We start from the raw sequence: 18848 nt of genomic DNA, 5'->3' as shown, positions 1-18848 counted from the left end.
TCTCCAAAAAAATTCCTCAAATAATAGTAGCAATACTACTAGGATACTAAGAGTATTTTTTTATTTATATATGTAAAAAGTAGCCATTTAAGAAATTACTGATGTAAGGTTAAAAGGTATTTGGTAAAAAGGCTTTTTTTAGTACTAACTGATCGTACCATCTGATTAGCTATTTTAAAAAATATATACTGAGATAAAAACATAAAGTTGTTAAATTCTGGTATTTTACAAACAAAAAAACACACCTTTCATCATCCACATTTTTTCAAATTGTATGTAGTATATAGTGCTTGGCTTCACTGTAACTACGGTGGGAAACATAGAAAGTCCGCTGTGTTTACCGTCTACAGCTTGAAACAAAAAAAATGAAGGCGTCACTTAAAGACATTACACCCCAATAACGCTGACGAGCCGCTTGAGTTTTTCAGCAAAAATGTGCCGAATATAGCCAACATTCATCTCACCTTGGGAATACTACTTCAGCAAACCAGCAAACACTGTTGTCGTCATGGCGTACCGTGAAAAACAAGCAGAGGAGCTGATACTGACTGCTGCTTTAAACATGGTTTCTGCCATGCTGGATGATGCAAGTGATGTAAAAAAAATAACTACCCCTTTGTCCAATGATACTGTCACCAGAAATATAGATGACATTGCTAACGATCTTCAATATTGGAAAACAAGAACTTTAAGGTAAGTTAAAATAACACTGCATGTGCATATGGCATTTTTTGAACACACACACACACACACACACACACACACACACACACACACACACACACACACACGTGTATAAAATATATAAAATATTTATAAATATATATTTTTATTACTACATCCATATCCCTTATCAACAGTAATGCTGATATATCTCTTAGTAAGACATAAATATTCTTAATTCCTTAGTTCTGCCAGTGCTAACATGTTTTGCTGCTTTTTTACCGGGCTGTTAGCAGCTATTCTGATCTCCTCAGTCTGTCCCTGCTGGGTCAAGTCTGTCCTTCTCCTCGTTCTACTTCTTCCTCCGTGTCACTGCTGTGCACTCCACAGGACTGCTTCAGCATTTGATGGCCTTGTTCTCGCTGCTCCAATCACACTTGTGGCGCAAGGCTCCATCTCTTGGAGATGGACATCTTTTCTCTTTGGCCTTTAACCCAGAGTAAGTTTTTATCTGTGTTTCAATTGCATCTGTTTTGTTTTATTTCTATTTATTTACATTCTAGTGTGTTTTACACACACACACACACACACACACACACACACACACACACACACACACACACACACACACACACACCTACATTTGGCTGTGGCCACTTGTAGGCCTTTTAGCCTTTTTCTTTCTGTGCTGACATCTCTAACTCTGATCAGCTCAGATGGCTAAATTTGAAGAAATTAAAAAACAAACAAACACAAGAACAAAAACCCAACAAAAAAGCTACTTAGTGCATTCCGTGTCCAATATAGTTGCGGTCGAAAGCATATATTTATAAATGCATTTATTCATTAATTAATAGCAAATTATTTTAATTATTCTTTTTGGATTCAGTTATAGCAGCCTTGGTCCAGCCCAGAAATGTTCCCCAGCACACCAGAAATTGCCCGGTATGCCCAATGGCCAGGCCAGCCCTGCTATAGACACATTTTGTTCAAAAATGTTCCAGTGTAACCTCACCATCTATCATAAAAAAACAGGTCTTTTCAGAAATGTAATAGCAGCCCAAGTTTCCATCGATCATCCATCCATTGTCTATACGCACTAGTAGAGTCCTGGAGGGGCTGGTGCCCCTCTCCAACAGTCACTGGGCGACAGGCGGGGGAAACCCTGACAGGTCCAACTCTGGGGAACAAAGGACAAACTATGCTCTCACACTCCCAGCTAATGGCGATTTAAAGTCAGCAATTAACCGAACAGTCACACTTTATGACTCTGTGAGGAGCCCAGGTTCCTGTTTAGAATCCACACATGCATGTGGAGGGGATGCAAACTCCATGCAGACAGAACCCCAGACGGGGATTTGGAACCCGGACCTTCTTGCAGTAATGCAACGGTGGCTCACCATTACTACGCCTCGCAAGCCTTTCACAGTTCAGCAGTTCAATAAATGCCCAGTACTCAAGTGGTTTAAAAGCTAAAATCTAAAATATATTTTTTCGTTCTCGAGCTGAAGTTGTGTTAGTTTCAGAAAGCAAACTCTTGGTGTAGAGTGAGTGCTTGATTCTATATGTTGCATTCTAAAACTCAGTAGCATCTTCAGCTGTATTTTGGTCTCTGCTATTTGATTACGTAACAAGGCATCTGATGCTGTTACGTTGGCCTGGTGGAAATAGCTCAAAACTACTAAATCCCAGTCCCAGGAGTGCTGCTGGCACCCCTGCCAAAGATGTGTAAAAGATAAACTGATTCTTTATTTTAATAGCATAATCTTACTCAAGACATTTTTAAAGAATCAACCCTTTGAATCAGGCTCATTTATTCAATGGTGGAAAAGAAAAATCATCAAAAGAATTCACATCACTAGCTTTGATCTGAGTTTCATTTTTCCTCGTGGAATAATTCTACGTTCTCACCTTTTTTCCGTGTGAAGTTATGCTGCTGCACTAAAAGACTCACTGACGGTAATGCTTTACCAGGGCTTCCAATACATCTTCATAATTGCCGGTATATAAGATTGTATTGTACACGCTGCTGGTAGTGGGCAGCAGGATGAAACCTCCAACTTCCAGAACTGAAGCCCCTACACCTGCAGCGGCAGCCACGATGACTGCGTCCAGACCCACTCCCTTCTCAGACCTCAGCTGCTATCAGACAGCAGAACCCCTGAACAGGTCATGAGATCAGTGTCGGCAGACGTGGTTTTCAACAAACACTGAAAAAGCAGAAATGTTTTTTTCCCCCAGGCTTTTAAACGAAGACCACAGCTGTGGCTGGACTCTATTTTTATATTTGAACAAAAAGCTCCTTGCGTTGTCTTCAACGACCGCACAATCACTCAGGCAGAACTATGAGACACCATTTAATGACTGACTTGATATCATGGAGACCAGACAGTCAGCCGCTCTAACACTTTTTAGCCGACTTGTGGGGCTTAGCGCAGCGGAAAATTGTATAATTGTTATGCTGATCTTAAAGAGACTGTTTGGGAAGGCATTTGTGCATTCATTTTGCAATATTAGAAAATGTGTTAGTGACCCTGAACACCTTCCCCTGTAAAGCTAACTGATCCAGAAGCCAATTCTCACCATGCTCTGCATTTGAATATCTCGTGAATATATTAGACAGTGCATTTTTTTTTTTATATTCCCCTCTTTCACTCTGCCGGCTGATTTTAACTCTGAGGCAAAAGGCAGAACGGACATAGTTCATTACATGAGTGTCTCTGTCTGCCTCTGTTCTCGCCTCATGAACCATACAACGATAGAAACTAAAATATATTCATTTACGGGGATTTTCAAGATGTGCTCGCAGATCTTAAACGCCCGAGGCTCCATCTGTTTTTAAATGCAGTAGATTGTTGCCATTTGTAATGACTTTTTGTCTCCAACACATTTTTAATTTGAACAAGTGATGTCGAGTAGAGAACAGAAACCAAAATTAAATTGTTTGTATAAAAATAAGGCCCAGAAAAAATGCACATCTAACGTACAGCCTTAGAGTGCAACTCTGGGTGCTGAATAATGGCTTAAACACATGGATAAAAGATTTTTTTCATCATGTTACACTCATAAAGATGGAGTTTTTTTTCCAGGACTGTGTGTTCACATATTTAGGATCCAGATATTCCAGCTGTCTCTCCCTCCTATCAAATAGTTCCCACACTCACATCTATTGTTACATTTAGAGCGCAGGTCTATTTCCTTTCACTGCTGCACTAGTATATATTTACTGTTGAGCTGAGCCTAGTTATGAGACTGAATGCTTTTAAAACGTCATCTGCAGATGGCAGGGAACAAAGGACTAGTGACAGTTTGGTCCCTGGCTGGGCTGACACTAACAAAAAATGACATGACGGAGATTACCTCTGCATTGAGTGGCGACTCCCACTACAGAGCAGAACTGCTGTTAGACGCCGGCAACTGAACGGAACGGGGCATTTAAGAAGGGCTCCCTGTAGACTTTCTTAAAAAAACTGCAGTTTTGCTGTTGAGGTTAAGACTTCTAGAGAGGAATACTTAAAAGTTAATAAAACGTTTGTCACCGTTCCTGGAGTTTGGTTACAGCATGGGATTATGCTGTAACCGTCACAAAGCTAAAGCGTGCTCAACGTCAGACAGGACTGCAGAAAAAGTGCAAAATTACTGCTGCATTCATAGTTCAAATGATAGACGATAGTCTGGTATATATGATTCATTTTTGATAAGAACAAGCCAAGACAAACCAAGCGACTATTTTCTCAGAGAGGTAACGTTTTGATGAAAACAACTGCCTGGCAACCAATCATATCAGTAAGAGAAAATAAGTCTACCTAGTGCCCACCTACCAAAGGTTGGTTTTAGCCAATCACAGTATCAAATTAAAACATAAGTAGCAGCTGCTCTGAGAAACTACAAGTAATTAAGCTAGTCAAGGCGCTTCTTACTGTTCTACTATCAAAGAAGAAACCGTGGATTCTTACAAATCAGATTTGATAGCAGCAGCTACTCGTGCATCCCCCTGCGCTGCCATGTTTATGTGGGCTCAGCAGCTCTTGCTTTCGTGGCACTGGTATGTCCCGCCTTAAACCTCAATACAGCAACGGGATTGGCCCGAACTGTTTTTGTTTCGGGCACAAGCGGTTGAAACCGGAGCGATAAAATATGGTTTCTCCTGTGTTTGTGAAGACACAAATGCCTGAAGAATTCATCTTGTTGGCAAAGTTAACTCACAGGTACAAGCAGCCCGACGTTATTTTCTGATACTATTATTACTACTCAGTATTTCACCAAGCTGTTTGCCAACAGTAAGAAGACAGAACAGAAATGTCAGCTCCTGACACCGAAGCTTTACTTAAAATGGATTACGTAACATAAACTGTGACTAAATAAAGCCTATCATAAAATATTTAGTGATGTTAAAATGTCTCAATATTGTTCTTTTCAAATTAAAGTCTGCTTCCTGACTTTTGTTTGTGCGTAGGGTGACTTTGTTTGGTGAAGTGTGATGTAAAGGAGTGTAATTGAAGCTTGATTTGTTGTGTCTATCATTGTTTTATCTTGAAGTAAAAAGCAAAATAGTTTGTTAGTTGCCAGAAATATCTAATAAAAACAGTTGAGCCCGCAGCTAACCTCCACTAATTTTAATCTGTGGCCGCATTTAGGGTTCTTGGCAGGAAAACAGAAACAATGACTGTAAGCACAGTTGGAGTACAGTGCCAAGCTAATCGTTAGCTGCTAATGGTGCAAACAAGTAGAGATGCGCCTATACAGTTTTTTCCCATCCAATCTGATACCGATACCTGGGCTAAGCGTACCCGCTGATACCGTCATCAATCCGATACCACTGTTGAACGAATACACCATGTACCTTGCCATGTGAGTGAAGTGTAACAGGCTTGAATTAAACATTGTTAAAGTTCTGCATGTTCTTTAGCATGGTGCTTTTTTAAGTTTGTGGTGGTTGAATTTACCAACCTTAGTGACTAGATCGCCATAACTGTATTGCTGTGTATGATATTGTTAATTTTTTTTTTTTTACTGAATCGGCACCAACCATCCGATATCTGATCCAGCTAATTAGACAATATCGTGTCCGATATCTGATTCGGGGATCAGATTGGTGCATCTCTACTAACAACTGCTATCTGTGTTTTATCTTCCTACTGGCGCTAATCTAAACGGCTATGGCACAAATTTCACTGAGTCTGGACTTCATTTAATCCACTGCAGTCCAACGTCTATAATTCTTAGGTTAGTAGTGCCTGGTTTGTGAAATTCTACAGTTAAAAAATGTGTCTTTAAAGCACAGTTTGGCATTTCTAAAAATTTTCATGGGTTTGTGAAAAGGAAAGAGAACAAGCTTAAACTAAATTGTTTATAGTATAACAATTACTGGTATATACAGCATGTGATTTGCTTGACATCCTATAAGGTTTTGTTACATCCCAAACAGGTACAGGTGACCTCCACTTGTACCACCAGGGTCAGTCTTTTTATTTAGCAAATTAATACTTCTCCATCCATATAACATCTGCTATATCACATAAGGTGCAGAACTAAATTAATAGAGCATACTACCCCCAAGTCTTTATCTTAACCGTATGGAACTGCACCATTTCATGATCGGCAAGTGAACATATAGACGTTTGTCCTTTTTACGGGGGATCTTCTTTACATTTTAACGCAACACAAGCATGTTGCTGGGTTCCAGGTAACAGCAAAGTTTTGCAGTCCATTTAAAGCACAAAGAACGTTAGTGTACACCTCTCTGTTTGTGTCTTCAACAGTGTCATGTCACTCTGGCTTTGGAAGCCAGTCAGCCTGAAACTACCTTCTTCCTCAGCTCTAACAGCATCCCCTAAGCTTTTAACCTACAGAATCCTCAGAATGGCACAGTGTGACATAGCAGTCATTTCAAATGGTATCCAGATATTCTTTAAGGAAAAAAAAACACATCTTTGTCTGACTAAATGACCTGGCAGTGAACTACAAAGACCTTTTTCCTTCTTCTTCAGTCCATTTCCATTTAGAAAACAGTCACATAAAACTTTATAACTGATCTCTGCTTTCCTTATGCCCCCACAAGTTTTACATCTAGGATCCTGGTTCAAGTTCTGGATGGCCAACCCACTCAAGTGCGGCGACCCACAGAATCAACTTTGTTCGCCAATGTTTATGGGTAGAAACAAAGAATTTGACTTTGGATTCCAGCACTAGTATTGTGTCAAAATAATGTAGACAAGTCACAGCAAGAAGAACAGCAACTACAATCTATAACATAAAAGACATTATTCAGGAAAAAAAGTTAAGAACAGGGGCAGTATGTACAGGTGAAGTTTTTTATTTTGTTTATTTGTTGTTTTTTCAGTAGCTTATGGATCAACGTTCTCTTAGGTAAAAGGTATTTTCCCTAGTTCTGAATTGCACAGCAAGTCTTTGCCCTCTTTCTGCTTTCAGGACAGCCTTCTTTCCATCTAAAAATCTAACTCTTCTTTTACACATATCATATTTTACACATAACTGATTGATCTTACAGTGTGAGTCACAAACTAAGGGACAGTGGATATGAACAAACCTTAGCTCTGATTAAGAAAGCACTCAGCATCTGCGCTGCTAAGCATTTCACCATGTGCTCTTCTTTCAAACGATAATTATTGAGCTCTTTATGTTATTTGGTAAAAGTCTTAAAGATCCAAAACTTCACAGAATTCCCTCTTCTTTCAAGGCAAAACATTAAATAAAGTCTACAGAGTCCTTCGGTGAAATGTGACTTGCGAGACATCAATGAAAAATGCAGCATGTTTACCCACCGATGCCTAACTATATGTTATCTGTTGAATTTTTCAACCCCAGTGAATCCTATTCGCCGTGAACACTTCAGGCAGAAGAGTACGAACTACCCTTGAACCGACTGCGTTTGAAAATAGTTTTAAAGAGTCCGGCAGAGGACAGAGTACTCCCTGCATAACAATGGCGGTCGAGGCGGGGACACCTTTTGTGACCACGCAGGGGGGGTCAAAGGCCACTCCGTTTGAAAGCAATTAGCCAGGGCTGATTTGAAGGAGGACTAGGCAGGGTCTTTCATGTTCTATGGGGCTGACAGCTCCAGAGGTGATGGGATGATTATTAATACATGTCTGATGCCTTCACTGCTGACAGCTCAACACAGCCATCATATTTCCCCCCTCATTATTCCTCATTTCAAGGACTCACCGCATTGGGTCTGAGCATTAGCAAATAAAATTATTTTGGCTTCAGAGTTACTAGTTTTGAATGCAGCTCCATTCTGACAGAAATGTGTCTGCCGAGTAATGCTGTGACTTGATTAGGTCACGGATGCACAGAGAACTCTGGTCCAGACCAAAGTCTGCCATTTTTCAGCTTGACAGACCCAGACCGGTGACCCAAGTGGACACTGTTACTGGGTTATCGTGACACAAGGGTACCTATTTTCAGTATCAGAGAAGTGTTTAAAAACAAAGCCAAATGAGGCAGAAAATGTTTGAAAGTAAACGGTATTTTCTACATTTCCGGGCCTGTTCAGTCAGGCTACAGGAGAGCGAGAGAGGGAGCGGCTTAGATCGTAAAACAGGAATTGAAAATCTAAGAGTTAAACTCCAGATCCAAGTAGCAATACACACTTTTAGAAATACTAACAAAGCTTATCATTACTATGAGACACTGAGGACAGTTTGAAATGTGAACTTTGTAATAATTTAATCTATGTTATAAAATAATTAAAAAACTCAGGTCAATGTTTTAAAGGAACTGATCATCCACAACAGCTAGATTGGTGAATCTCTTGTTTGGGTGCAAAGTGAGTTACCTGGAAGTTAGGGAGTACTTCTTCTTTTAGTAGAATCCTCCCATAAAACTCCTTGTATTCAAATAAGTTTTTTTTCTTTCCTTTCCCTTTTTTTTGTTTTGTTGCTTGAGTCACTGAGTGCATCACCCACACCTAACAGCTTAAGTATACCCTTGTACAATACCGTGAAGCCAGAAATCAGAAACGCAGTGGAAGGTCAGTGGGGGAAATTGCATTCATGCTACACTGACGTCTACACAAGGCACACTGTGCATGATTGCCCCTCCAGTGCTGCCTGACAGGGAGTTCATTTTAACCCTCGGTGGTATTCCAGTCCACTCGCTGCCTTGTAAATATCAAAATGCCATTCAGCAGAGTAACAGATGCAGAAATCACCGGTCAGCTGTGTTACGTAATTGTCAAAGCAGCGGGGACACCGCTTACTGAAGAACCACTCAGCTTTCCTGTGTCAGTGTCCAAATTAGGGAGCATGGCTGGCAGCCTATCATCAGCAGCTCTTAGCACTCCCTGATTTCCTCAAGTCAGCTAGAATTGTGTCTGCAATAGCCATATTTAGTTTCCCTCATGTTGAGCAAGAATAGAGTCCTTTTGACGTTATTCTACCATGAGCTCGATTTACATAATTGTGTACCTGGAACTCTGAAATGATGGCTGGGCTCACTGTGGGACTGCAGATGCTGACAGCAGTGTGTCTGACCAATATACACGGCAGCACATCTGAAGTTTCCTTTGACTTCGCTGCCAAGGGGGAATTCACATCTACAGATTTTCAGCTCCTGTCATAACTAACTCCTAAATAAGCAGCGGAGCAAATATAATCTGAGGCAATCAGTGGAGGTGTATTTTAATAAAGCCAGCTGTGAATCACTTCCTCCCCATGTGGAAGAAATCAGGTCATGTGGTGGAAGGCCACGGCAGCTAGAGAACAATGACACGACACGCTAAATAACTTGAGACTTGGAAATGAGCCCCTTCAGCTCACATTTTTAGGTGTAAACAGAACGAGCGCAGGGATCAGTGGTTTGTAACGGCGCCCGGCCCCAACAGGAACATTTGTTGCCTTACGTCTGCAGTCAGAGCTATCAAGACAGCATGCTATGTTCAAGCTGGAACACAAAGCAGGATTCTAGTTAGCCGAGTCAGATCCAGAGAAATGACACGAGGAGAAATCGCAGCTGGTTAAATTCTTTAGTTTTGTGCGTGAACCGCTCCTCCATCTGAATCCACTTAATCAGAGAAAATCCCCCCAAAGTGCTGCCTGCATGATGTACAGCCTGATAGCCTCCTTCTTAATTGCTAAATTTCCTTAGATCTTCTGAATGCTTTAGCCAGACAGGCTGATGAAGTCATAAAGATATGCCAAATCCATTTTTTTTACTGGAGAGCTGTGTTCTAATGATGCTATCTAACCCAAGCTCGGCACATGGAGAGTCAGGGAAAATATTCAGTGGAACAAACAAGCAAAGGCCAGATGAGGAATGAAAGCACGGGTACTTGTTAGAGTGTAAACGCTGGGCTTTGCTTCTCCGCTGCCTCGCTGACTTTTCAGCTAAAAGCAGCTGTGTCGCATGCCTTTTCAAATCTGTGAGCAGGCTAAGCAGAACCACGCCGTTGCATACTCGCTGGCTTTATCGTTTATCTTAATAAAACAAAGACTGCAGAGCGAAATGACACAGAGCAGATTACAGCGAGAGTGCCAGCCGTGGATATTTACAGGAGCCGCTAAGCAGCCAAATGGCCTTCCACCTCTTTGCCTCCCTTAAATGTCAAAGCGCAGCCTGAGGGGCCCTGCGCTTCAATCTGAAACCCTGATTGGACATCTGAGCTCCACGGGGGATTGACAAGTGAGATAATTTCACAAAATGCACAGCGCTCCAGACTGATGGCGCTCACCGGGTCAGAATCCCGAGGCACCGTTATTATTTTGAGGTTACAACCCCTACAGTCACACTTATCTGCATTTGCTGGGGAGGCAGCTGCACCCAGTGCCGCTCTCATTCGCTTATCGTGCCAAAGAGCCCAGTGTTTGGTACCAAGCAAGAGGAAAATTTCAATGCTGTTTTTGCATCATGCGGAAGACATGCGATCGCTGAAGGCTGCTATCATAAACATCCATTTAATATAGAAATCTGTCTGTCATCAGGAGGATGATCATATTAATCAGAGCTCATATGCTCTTTAATCACAGTCCTGGACCAGCTCCATCCCAGGGAAATCACATCCAGGGCCCCTCCAGCCGCCTCTGTAATTTTGCACGGAGCTGTCTGGTCCAACACACAGCTGACTGCCAGCAGATCTAGGCCATGCCTGTAGTTCCCTGAGACGCCATACGGTTAAATCAGATCAGGGTCCAATATGAGTCAGAGAAAGGCTGAAAATGACCCCTCTAATGCTGCCGTGCACAGCTGTGGACGAAGCAGAGCGTGCTCTCCCAGAAGCTGGCGAGTCCTCCGCATTTCCGTCAACAGGTCCAGCGCTGCCAGGCGAGGTCGCAGCAAACATGTTCAAAGTTTGATGCTTCCAGAGCCCGGCGGCTGCTTGGAAATCATGTTTTGCAGGAAGACGGAAAACAATCCTCTTCACAGCAAGTGGGACAGAACAGAAAGAGTGCAAAACGCAGCCTCATTCTGGGAGATGGCCTTCATCTGGGGAAAATGAAAATAAACCGAGACGGCATCAGCAGCAGTAAAACCCGGCGACTGTTAGCCTCATCGCCTCTATCAGCCGACCAGCACAGGCTCATGCTGTGCAGCTGAGCCTGCTTCAGATCTCAACAAACCCTGTTTGGGACTGTGCCAGAAATTAGAAATTCATTGTATGAAACCAGCGAGCGGAAATATGCTCAAAATAAATATTCAAAGTCAAATGAGTCACTTTATCTAATCATAGTCTAGACCCGCTTATCTGTGCAGGGTCACAATGTGTGTGTGTGTGTGTGTGTGTGTGTGTGTGGGGGGGGGCTTTGTTCAGATACTGAACAGATTATTTTTATAGTTATTGCAAAATAATAATATGTACCACATAGAACATATTTGGAATATTATAAAGAGCAGCTGAAACATTGTAGGCAGCTGAGTTTTTAGCCAGACTGAGGCAGAAAGTTGTGCAGCGGACTCCTGCTTTGGCTTTCCATGTAGAGGTGATATTTGTCTGATGGCAGCAGTTCAAAACGTTCATGTAGAGAGAGAAAGAGAGGAGACTGAAACGTTCAGAGCCCTCGTCCTGCAGCAGCGCTGCAGCTGATCCTGAACAGAGGGCACAATAACCTCCTCAGCTCCCCTCACTGTACTCTTCAGGGCTGTCCTGTCTGCTGAATCTCAACTGCTCACTTCCTTCAGTACTGTTGGAAGTAATTCTCCCAATCCTGACTAAAGATAGAAACACACGATGTATTAAGCTGAATACAAATGTGACCGGCGTTGCAATAAACTAGGAATATATGATCTACAACTACAGAAACTAGAACTACAGAAACTAGAACTATAGAAAGTAGAAGTATGTAAAAAAAACCTGAATGAGCTGAACTGAACAGGCTATCTTTGGTTGATATCTGCTTTTTCACACAACAACCAAACCTAGAAGAACAACAAGCCGCTTCATCTACAGATATTTAGAGCCAATCACATGTTATTGTTGTTTTTTTATTCAGATCCAGTTGTTCTTTTTTGATACAATTTAAAAAAAAAAAATCACTTTTCTTTTGTTTCACATTTATGCACCACTTTGTTAAGGAGTGTCACATAAAGCCCCAAACAAATTCCATATAGTACATAAAGGGACGTTATGTGAAAAGCTGTTCCAACTGAAAACAAAGCTAATTAAAGGTTTTGTTGTTCGTTCATTTGTTTACGGAACAAAAAAACAAACGAAAATTTTCTAGATTTGATCTGCTTATCACTGATTAGTGAAAATTGGCACGATATTTATTACATAAACTGAACTGGATTAAATCACCTAAATTTACTAAACCACTCTTAAAATCTGTGGTCCTTTTTTTTTTAAATTCAAGATTGTTTTAGTTTTATCATTTGAATAAAGTAAAATAAGGAAGGTATGTAAAAAAAATAATAAAAAAAAACCTGCCATTGAATTTCTAATGCAGTTTCTTCAAACAGTCCGTTGTTACGACAGGAAAAGGTTTCCAACAGGGGGCTCCCTAGCACTTTGTTGCCCCTAGCTGGACCCTTCAACCTTCAAAGCTCCGTCAAGCAGCACTCACAACCTGGATGGTGAAATCCACTTAATAGGAAACATAACAATAGAGCCGTGCAACACAACGACACACTTTGGTACGAGCGAGGCGAGTGTATCTCCAGGAATGCAGCAGGTGATAAGCTGAGGTGATTGTGCGGTAACCCTGTAATCACGGGAATGATGCTGATGCTGGCAGCGCTGCTCGGGATGAGTAACCCCGCGGCCACCGGCAGCACAACCTGGCATTACAGACAGGCCTTCAGCCAGCAGAAAAAAAAAAATAATGATTACACAAAAGCCTACTTAGTGTCTGACGGTAGTTTTAGGGATTGGCTTTCAGTCTGTCATCAGCGGTGAGCTCTCCCATCACTCAGCTGTCTGCCAGCAGCTCGCTTGATGTCTTCTTTAGACAGACAAAAAGTCAAACGACAGGATGTTAGGGGGGAGGAAGACGGCAGCGCTCAAACGCTTACGGCTGGGTGTGTCGCTTCACACTTGACTGGAACACACCGCGGGCGTGTTTGTCCTGGAGGCAGAGTTTACAGAAGCGATAGCTCATGTGTCTCACAAAGAAAGAGAGGGACTGACCTCCAGAGCAGCGGCGTTTCTCCTGCTCTCACTGCTGTTAGATGTGGAAGCGGCCTTCTAATTATGATTAATGATTACTAACCAAAGAGAGAGACAACGAGTGACTGTGGCAATGCTGTTAAAAAAAAAAAAAAACAAAAAAAAAAAAACAAACAGAAAAACAACACAATTTCAGACTTGGTTTGTCACAACTCACAGAGCGTAACAACGTGTTTAGATTAAATTCATTACCGTGATTTATTATGGAGTGTCATGTAAAAGCTGTTTGCGGAGCTAAAAAGCTGCTGAGTTTAACAAGAGCTGATTATTCCCAGGCTCGGGACGGAACGGGCTGCCCCGTCTCCCTTTACGGACTGTTTTCAACCGAAACTGCGCTGAGTGATCAGCTGCTGGCGCAGACAAAGCCAGCTCTCAGGTTGCTCGGCTGATCCCGGAGCGGATCGCCGCCCGGCCCCTCCTCCTGCTCTGGCTCTCTGGCCCACAAAGACCAGGCTACTGTCCCTGTTCTGGACAACTGCCCGCGGCCTCAGCCTCAGCGGGCCCGAGGTTACTTTTCACTGGCTGATTAATTGCAAAGCATAGAGTGAACAACGTGTGTAGTTGTGCTGGCCTGTTTTAAGGAGACAAATTCTGGTGCGTGGGTCGGTTCTTTACCTCAGCCTCCTGTTGGTGGGAGGATAAATTCTCCTCCCACTATCATCAATCATAGAAAAGATGCTTTTAAAACTTTAATATGGCTTCAACTAGTTTTTTTACTAGGCCTATATTCACTTTAAATAAATGGCACTTTTTATAGCTGTTTTAACAATACACCATATCCAACTCATGAAAAGAGCCCATATTTGCTTCCTGTCAGATCTTTCCTTCTAACACTGCAGCGTTTATCAGTAAAACCAAACAGTAAGAGCCTCACGATTTCAATATTATATTAAATAAAAACCAGCTCTGGCGTCCTGGCTGTGGGAAATGAAAGGCCTTGGAGCCTTAGAGAGGAAAGAGACATTTTTGATTAATGAGGCTCGACTACACAGATAGAAAAAAAAACTTTATGGAAAACATTTTGACAATTTTCTTTCAAAACGTCTTAGCTGCCCTTAAGCTGATTTAAGATTTTACCACTAATACAATTTTTTTTTTAAATGTTCTAGTCATAAACCTTCAAAAATAAGTTACATAAGCAGACGCAGAGGATGCTTGGTGCCCTAAAATAGCTTCGCTATCATCATTACTAACACCAGTTACCTGCCACCACCACCCCCACCCGCGACCCTGACACTAAAAGTAAAGGATGAACGGATGACCAGAATAGAATCCCTTTACTGTCATTATTAAAATGTCTAATGTGATGGAAAAGCAGCTCCTTCCGCAGCATGGATGGATAATAGAAGGGCAGAATGAAAGCAGGAGGACCGGGGAGACTGGCTTGGAAAGGAAATGGAGAAAGTGTACAGAGTCCATGTCCTTTGTGAGGTATGGAGGGGGGGCTGTGATCCTGTGGGACTGATGCACCACACCATGAGCATTTAGAAATGTATACACATCTTTAAAAAAAAGTATAATCTATCCATAAAATCATGAATAACCTCCACAGATCCAGTTACTTTAAATATATGTCAATTTCAGCTTTAAATCCAAACCAACCTATTTTTGTGAAGTAAAGTTTTTTTTTTATTAAACTGTATCCCTATAAAGTGAAAGGGTAAAAACAAAAGATTGCTTCTAATTTAAACTTTCCTTTAATTCCCCCTCCGTATTCAGGTTTTGTCTTAGTGACACTGTAACGTACACGTTTTCCTCTTTAGACCTGGGGAAACCTGATCTTAAGTTATTCTGGTGTATCCTCTGCCATAAACTCCAGGTTGGCCCATCTTGGGTGACACCAATGACTGCTATGCATGCGGGGGAACCATTGCTATGCTTCTGACAGCAAACATTCTTGGAGCGCGGCCGCGTGGCTCTGGCATTCTGCCGCATAGAAGATCCACTGAACACAGTAAGTAACGTTTCTATCCGTTAACCAACGCTTCAGATTAAAAGACAAATAATCCACAGACATAAGAGACGGGCAGTCCTTCAGCAGACTATTTTAGTCGGGGGTCTTGACTTGCGGACACACTTCAATCAGATTCTCCCCTCTCCCTCTCCACCTGTCCACGGACGTCACAGCCGACGAGTTGGCTGCAGCGCTCACAGATGCAGAAAATGTGCACATAAATCACTCTAGTAGCTAACACGCTACTGCTAGCATGTTAGCTATATGGATCGGGAGGTTTTCTCCTGGACGGGACCTTTACTCACCGTTTTATGATGCTCTCAAACATTGACGCATTTAAACTAAACAGACAATGCTTCGCCTGGTGTCCCGCCAGCGTATTGTAAGTGTGGCGGGTCACCAGGCTTATAGTAGGAAACCCTAGTTTAAATCCAGATCAGGGAACTGAACGTTAAAGATAACTGCTACCCCCAGGAAGTCTGTGGGATTGGAACCTGGCAACCTCAAGCACCCTGTTCTTCCCTCTAGAGCACCACCACCTCCTTTTGCAGTGAAATAAAATATACATTTTGCTGATTAGCACCGTTGAAATCAGCGTTGTACAGACGTGAGCCACAGAGTCCTTAAATTCAAAAGGTAAATGATGACAATACGTCTCAGGTGAAGGGCCTTCTTTCTACCTCCTCTGGAGGCAACATGATGAAATTAGCGTGATGCCGTGATAATTGTGTGCAAATTCATTACATTGTGCATAATTATAGGTAGTTTTATCAGTAATAGGGGCAGCAGTAATGGTTTCCATTACTGCATCTGTTCATTGCTTTTCAAGAACTTTTGACCCTTACTTGAAAACATCCTAAAGTGAACCTTTAACACAAAAGCAGCAGAATCCTTGATTTCAAATTTTATTTTGTTAAAAATGAAACTTCATTTTCCAGCACGCTGAGCTCCTGCTTCCAAATACTGTATTGATTCCTAGGAGATATAAGCGGTGTATAAAATGAATCCTGGAAATGGGCTTCCTCCTCCTTCCTGTTTTGTCCCCAGGATCGGCTGCTCTGCTGTTTTTTACAGAGATGAGCGTCATCCCGGTGAGGAGCTTCCAAACAACACATGCGCTGATGAGGTGTCAGAGCACATCGGTGAATCCCAACTGCAACCCTGGAGGCTCCTTAAAGCTCGGCAAAAGCGTCCGCTCAGGGTGCCACCTCTCGAGATCAGGCCGTTTTTCTAACAGCTCTATAAAGTATGCAATGTTTTCTCGATTTAACCGTTTCGTGGCTTTGTGGTGATGTTTATGGAGAGCTGCTCATGATGACAGGAACAGCAACGGTCACATAAAACTCCAGGCTGAGCAAACAAATTGCTTTTCCTACTGGGTAACAAGAAGCCTGTGGAAAAGTGTGCCGCCTCCTTGAAGTTGGGGGACTGATTACGGTTTAAAGACCGGTCGGCTAAAGAGAAGAAAAAGATCAATCTGTTCTTGACTGTTCTTTTATTTTGCTGGGGCAGGAAGCTAGATTTCTGCTTTCTTATGAGGTTGAAAAGAAGCAGGTACAGTGCAAAGAGAGGCTGTCAGGGGGCTTGAAGAAATAGAAAATACTGTTTCTCAATATCTGGCTGCAGCAAATGTCACGCTTTGGGCAAGCAAGAAAATAATCAGCAGTCAGTTCCTGCGACACGTCAGCGTGCCCGGTCTCAAACCGCATCCATTCATCACAAAGGGACAATTAAAAACAAGCTGTCCGGGCCGGTCCTGCATGAATCTCCACTGCATTAATCCTTCAGCATTATGCTCCACAATAGTTGCTGGGAGCAGTCGTGTCTTTGTGGATTGGGTGCAGAAAGCAGCAGCAGGAGGTGGGGTGGGAGCTATTTGTGATGTAGATTCCCTACAACACAGGACCACCAGCACTGAAGAGCAAAAAGCAAACTAAAAAAAAAACACACATACAGACTATTTGAGTGCGATGCAGGGGATGTGGAGCAGGGCTGCCTTCCCTCCATCCGCATCAGGAAAAAGGAGGACTGAAAGAGCAAGGCTGCTCAGAAGGCTGAAACTTGGGAGTGCTGAGGTTCGACTGTCCCAAACTCTTCCAGGGTAATGCTGTTTCAGTTCTCACAAGGGGTTAAATTAAAAGTCTACTTTTCCCCTTGCTGGGCTGGTGGGTGAACACCTGGAGTTAACAAGCTAAATACAAACAGCAGGCTGGAGAGTCACTATATGGGTGCATGAAACTTTAAAGATTTGTTTTCCTTCTGAGACTCAAGGTGGGTTTGGTGAATAACTTTAAAGTTTCTGCAGCCACAAACTTTCCCTTCCCTGCACAACCATTCCTCAAGGCTGTCCTCCATGTTTGGTAGGTAGGGACCTTATCTTAGCGTTGGTGGGAAACGACCAATGAAAATAACAGCTCAACGTAACACTGATATCATATTAAAAACCAGCACAAAATTTTGCAAAGAGCAACACAGGAGAGCTAAAAAAAATAGGTTTGTCATTCTGTTTAATCATAATTCAATTGGATGGAAGAATAGCAACAGCAGGGCTTTCAGAAATAATCATTCAAACTTAAACTACAGTTTAAGAAATCTTTTAATCAGAAGAACTGTGTCCTGCCCAATCCTTCTTCTTGTCAATTCCAACTTTCAGGTTTTTTATTAGTAAATGATTTTCCTTCCACTTCCCAGCTTTCACCTACAGAGTGTTGGTCTTTTCCTGCCGACAGGACACTGATTAGTGAATGATGGCTACGTCCCCCACAACAGAGGAAGCCCTGTCCACCTGGGATAATAACTTGAAAGTTCGTCCCACTTTTCAGAAGATCCAATAAAATAGATGTGAGCAAAAGACAAAATCCCTCTCAGACAATTTCTCTCCTTTCAAACTCACAATAAGGTGATATTACCATGTCATATTTAGCTAAAGCAGCTTAAAAGTTCCGTACCAAAGCCAGCGACACTAGGCTCACAAATTGAGAGACCAAGCCCAACATCCTGATTAAGGCTGCCAAGGTGTCACATCATCGGCAGCCTTTGTGTACTGGCTGTAGGATTTGCCATTACTGTAATTGGTGATTTCTGTCTGATAGGCCACGAGGGACACGAGGCTTAAGCCTGGTAGGAAAATGTGCTTTTCTCCCAGACCGCTTCCCAATTACCTCTGGGACAATGACAGACAGCAGCTTTTGCCTCTTTGTGTCAGGCGCCCAGCATGTTTACTCTGCGGATCTCCAATCCACTTTGTCACCACTTAATTGGAGAGTCAGTGATTTATTCTTATGTAAATGCACAACATGTTCACACAAATTAAAGGGAGCTACCTTCAGTTAACTTAAGGTGATAAACTAACAAAACCTCGTCGGTGGGTGGAGGGGGGCTTTTGCCCTATTACCATACTTCCTTTAAGGACAATAAGGAGTGGGTGAGGGGGGTTGACTCTACAGTATGCACTTGTCTCTGTTATGAAAGGACTTCCAAACTTAATCCATCCTGTAGGATCAACTGATTTCATTCCAGCGAGAGAGCAGAGGATGTTATCTGTAACGTGTCCCATTAACAAACTCATCCAGCCAATACACAAAGTCACTCAGCCTCCCAGGCTTGATG

At 42.3% G+C, this 18848-nt stretch overlaps 1 protein-coding gene and 1 long non-coding RNA gene across 7 annotated transcripts in view; one reads left to right on the top strand and one right to left on the bottom strand.

Annotated features, from left to right (window-relative positions):
* epha7 (eph receptor A7) overlaps nt 1–18848 on the bottom strand; it is a 135912-nt gene that overhangs the window by 37172 nt on the left and 79892 nt on the right. The window lies entirely within an intron of this gene.
* LOC110366974 lies at nt 864–17579 on the top strand. Its single transcript, XR_004932778.1, has 3 exons — nt 864–1162; nt 15105–15239; nt 16287–17579. It is a non-coding gene; the product is annotated as an uncharacterized LOC110366974 (long non-coding RNA).

The sequence above is a fragment of the Fundulus heteroclitus genome, chromosome 15 (assembly GCF_011125445.2).
Source record: "Fundulus heteroclitus isolate FHET01 chromosome 15, MU-UCD_Fhet_4.1, whole genome shotgun sequence".
NCBI lineage: Eukaryota > Metazoa > Chordata > Actinopteri > Cyprinodontiformes > Fundulidae > Fundulus > Fundulus heteroclitus.
Note: the sequence above shows the minus strand (reverse complement) of the source record. Positions and strands in the feature narration are given on the sequence as shown.